Below are 5,191 nucleotides of genomic sequence, written 5' to 3' on the forward strand. Positions count from 1 at the left end.
TGGACTGTACAATGAGATATTTCGGAATGCATTGAAACTTAGGGTGACAAAGGAAATATCCTCAGACAAAAACTAGAAAGAAACTTTCTAAGAATCTGCTTTGTGATTTGTGAATTCATCTCATGGAGTTACACGATTCTTTTCTTGGAGCAGTGTGGTAACACTGTTTCTGGGGAATCTGAGAAGGGATATTTTGGATTGCATTGAAGCCTATGGTGACAAAGGAAATATCCTCAGACAAAAACCAAAAGGAAGCTTTCTGAGAAACTGCTTTGTGATTTGTGAATTCGTCTCACTGGGTTACACGATTCTTTTCATGGAGCATTTTGGTAGCACTGTTTTTGGTGAATCTGAGAGGGGATATTTTGGATCACATTAAAGACTATGGTGACAAAGGAAATAAAATCAGATAAAAACTAGAAAGAAGCTTTCTGAGAAACTTATTTGTGATGTGTGTATTCATCTCACAGTGTAACACCTTTGTTTTCATGGAGAAGTTTGTTAACTCTGTTTTCCCAAAATCTGCAACAGGATATTTTGTAGGGCATTGATGTCTTTGAACACAAAGGAAATATCCTCAGATAAAAGTCAAAAAGAATATTTCTGAGACACTGCTTTGTAATTAGTGAATTCATCTCATAGAGTAATAGTGTTCTTTTCATTGATCAGTTTGCAAACACTGTTTTCTAGGAATCTGAAATGGGATATTTCACAGCACATTGAAGCTTATGGTGACAAAGGAAATATCCTCATATAAAAACTAGAAAGAATCTTTCTGAAAAACAACTTTTTGATTCGTGAATTTTTATCACAGAGTTACACAATTATTTTCATGGAGCAGTTTGGTAGCACTGTTTTTGTGGAATCAGATAACGGATATTTTGGATGGCATTGAAGCCTTTGGTGACAAAGGAAATATCGTCACATAAAAATTAGAAAGAATGTTTCTGAGAAAATTGCTTATGATGTGTGAATTCATCTCATACAGTTGCACCTTTCTTTTCATGGAGTAGTATAATAACACTCTTTTCATGGAATCTGCCAAGGGATATTTGGGAGCACATTGAGGCCTATGGTGAAATAAGAAATATTCTCACATTAAAAATAGAAAGAAGCTTCCTGAGAAACTGCTTTGTGATGTGTGAGTTCATCTTACAGAGGTACACCATTCTTTCATTGAGCAGTTTGATAACAGTGTTTTTGTGGAATCTGCAGTAGGATATTTTGTAATGCATTGAAGCCTCTGGTGATGAAGGAAATATCGTCAGAGAAAAACCAAAAAGAAGATTTCTGTGAAACTACTTTGTGATGTGTGAATTCATCTCACAAACTTACACCATTCTTTTCATTGAGAAGTTTGCTAACACTTTTTTCATGGAATCTGCAATACGATATTCGGGAGCGCATATAGGAATATGGTGAAAAAGGAAATATCCTCATATAAAAACTGGTAAGAAACCTACTGAGATAAAGCTCTGTGATGCGTGAATTCATTTCTCAGAGTTACACCATTCTTTTCATGGAGCACTATGGTAGCGCTATTTTTGGGGAATCTGCAATAGGATATTTGGGAGTGCATTGAAGTCTGTGGTGACAAAGGAATTATCCTCAGACGAAAACCAACAAGAAGCTTTCTGAGAAACTGCGTTGTGATGTGTGAATTCACCTCATCAAGTTACACCTTTCTTTTCATGGAGCAGCTGGCTAACACTATTTTTGTGTAATATGCAAAGAGATATTCGTGAGTGCATTGAGACCTATGGGGAAAAAGCAAATATCACCTGACAAAAACTAGAAAGAAGCTTTCTGAGAAGCTGCTTTGTGATTTGTGAATTCATCTCACAGAGTTACACCATTCTTTTCATGGAACAGTTTGGTAGCACTGTTTTTGGGGAATCTGAGAAGAGATATTTTGGATCGCATTGATGCCTATGCTGACAAAGGAAATATAATCAGATAAAAACTAGAAAGAAGCTTTCTGAGAAACTTCTTTGTGATGTGTGTATTCATCTCACACAGTAACAACCTTCTTTTCATGGAGCAGTTTGCCAACACTGTTTTCGTGGAATCTGCAAAGTGATATTTGGGAGTGCACTGAGGCCTATGGTGAAAAAGGAAATATCCTCAGATAAAAACTAGAAAGAAGCTTTCAGAGAAACCGCTTTGTGATGTGTGAGTTCATCTCACAGAGTTATACAAAATTTTTCAAGGAGTATTTGGTATCACTCTTTTTGGGGAATCTGAGGGGGGATATTTGAATTGTGTTGAAGCCTATGGTTACAAAGGAAATATCCTCAGATAGAAACTAGAAATAAGCTTTCTGAGAAATTTCTTTGTGATGTGTGAATTCATCTCACAGAATTACACGACTTTTTCCTTTCACCAGTTTAATAAAACTGTTTTTGTGGAATCTGCAATAGGATATTTGGGAATGCCTTGGAGCCTACTGTGACAAAGGAAATATCCTCATAGATAAAACTAAAAGAAGATTTCTGAGAAACTGCTTTGTGATGTGTGAATTCATCTCACAGATTTACACCTTTGTTTTCATGGACCAGCTTTCTAACACTATTTTCGTGGAATCTGCAAAGGAATATTCACGAGTGCTTTGAGGCCTATGGTGAACAAACAAAATATACTCAGAAAAAAACTTGAAAGCAGCTTTCTGGGAAACCATTTTGTGATGTGTTAATTTATCTCACATACTTACACTTTTCTATTCATGGGTCAGTTTTGTAGCATTGTTTATGGGGAATCCGAGAAGGGATATTTTGGATTCCATTGAATCTTATGGTGACAAAGGAAATATCCTGAGATATAAACTAAAAAGAAACTTTTTGAGAGTTACATTATTCCTTTCTTGGAGCAGTTTGTTAACACTGTTTTCATGGAATCTGCGTTAGGATATTTGGGAGTGGTTTGAAACATATGGTGACAAATGAAATACTCTCAGAAAAAAAGCAAAAAAATTTTTTGAAAAACTGCTTTGTGACGTATGAATTTATCTCAGAGTTACACGATTCCTTTCATGGATCAGTTTGGTAGCACTGTTTTTGGGGAATCTGAGAAGGGATTTTTCAGATTGCATTGAAGAGTATGGTGACAAATGAAATATCCTCATATAGAAACTAGAAAGAAGCTTTCTGAGAAAGTTTTTTTTGTGATGTGTGAATTCATCTCACAGAGTTAGACCTTTCTTTTCATGGAGCAGTTTGTTAACACTGTTTTTGTGAAACGTGCGAAGGGATACTTTGGAGTGCATTGAGGTCTATGGTGGAAAAGGAATTATTCTCAGATAAAAAATAGAAAGAGGCTTTCTGAGAAACTGCTTCATTATGTGTGAATTCACCTTACAGAGTGACACTGTTCTTTTCATTGAGCAGTTTGCTAACACTGTTTTCTTGGAATCTGCAGTGGGATATTTTGGAGTGCATTGAAACTTATGGTGACAAAGGAATTATCCTCAGATAATAACTAGAAAGAAGCTTTCTGAGAAACTGCGTTGTGATGTGTTAATTCAATTCACAGAGTTTCATGATTCTTTTCATGGTTCAGTTTCGTACCACTGTTTTGGTGGAATCTCAGAAGGGATATTTTGGATCACGTTGAAGCCTATGGTGTCAAAGGAAATAACCTCAGATGAAAACTAGAAAGATGTTTTCTGAGAAAGTTCTTTGAGGTGTTTGAATTAATCTTACAGATTTACACCTTTCTTTTCATGGAGCAATTTGCTAACACCATTTTCGTGATATCTGCAAAGGGATATTGGGGAGTGCATTAAGGCCTACAGTAAACAAGGAAATATCATCAGATAAAAACTAGAAAGAAGCTGTCTGAGAAACCGCTTTGTGATGTGTGTATTCATCATACAGAGACACACCACTCTTTTCATTGAGCAGGTTGATAACACTGTTTTCATTGAATCTGCAATAGGATATTTGGGAGTATATTGAAGCCAATAGTGACAAAGAAATTATCCTCAGATAAAAACCAAAAAGAAGCTTTCTGTGAAACTGCTTTGGGATGTGTGAATTCATCTCACAGAGTTACACCTTTATTTTCTTTGAGAAGTTTGCCAACACTTTTTTCGTGGAATCTGCAATGGGGTATTCCATAGCACATTGAGGATTATGGTCAAAAAAGATATACATTCTGAGAAAAAACTAGAAAGAAGCTTTCTGAGAAACAGTTTTGAGATGTGTGAATTCATCTTTCAGAGTTACACCTCAGTTTTTATGGAGTTGTTTGGCAGCAATATTTTTGGGGGGTCTGAGATGGCATAATTTGAATTGCGTTAAAGTCTATGGTGAAAAGGAAATATCCTCAGATTAAAATTAGAAAGAAGCCTCTGTGAAACTCCTTAGTGACGTGTGGTTTCATCCCACAGAGTTAAACTGTTCTTCTCATTGAGCAGTTTGCTCACATTGTTTTCTTGGAATCTGCTATGGGATATATCAGACTGCAATGAAGCATACAGAGACAATGGAAATATCCTCATATAAAACTAGAAAGAAGCTTTCTGATACATCACTTTGTGATGTGTTAATTCATCTCACAGCATTGCATGATGCTTTTCATGGATCAGTTTGTTAGCACTCCTTTTGTGGAATCTGAGAGAGATATATTGGATCACTTTGAAGCCAATGGTGACAAAAAAAAAATCCTCAGATAAAAACTAGAAACAAGCTCTCTGAGAAAGTTCAACAGAGTTGAAACTTTCTTATTGTGTATCAGTTTGGTAACACTGTTTTCGTGTAATATGCAATAGGATATTAGGGAGCACATTGCAGCCTATGGTGACAAAGGAAATATCCTCATAAAAAACCAAAAAGAAGATTTCTGAGAAACTGCTTTTTGATGTGTGAATTCATCTCATAGAGTAACGCCGTTCTTTTTTTTTTAAATTTATTTATTATTATTATACTTTAAGTTCTAGGGTACATGTGCATAACGTGCAGGTTTGTTACATATGTATACTTGTGCCATGTTGGTGTGCCGCACCCATCAACTCGTCAGCACCCATCAACTCGTCATTTACATCAGGAATAACTCCCAATGCAATCCCTCCCCCTTTCCCTCTCCCCATGATAGACCCCGGTGTGTGATGTTCCCCTTCCTGAGTCCAAGTGATCTCATTGTTCAGTTCCCACCTATGAGTGAGAACATGCGGTGTTTGGTTTTCTGTTCTTGT

The sequence above is a fragment of the Theropithecus gelada genome, chromosome 3 (assembly GCF_003255815.1).
Source record: "Theropithecus gelada isolate Dixy chromosome 3, Tgel_1.0, whole genome shotgun sequence".
NCBI classification, from domain to species: Eukaryota; Metazoa; Chordata; class Mammalia; order Primates; family Cercopithecidae; genus Theropithecus; species Theropithecus gelada.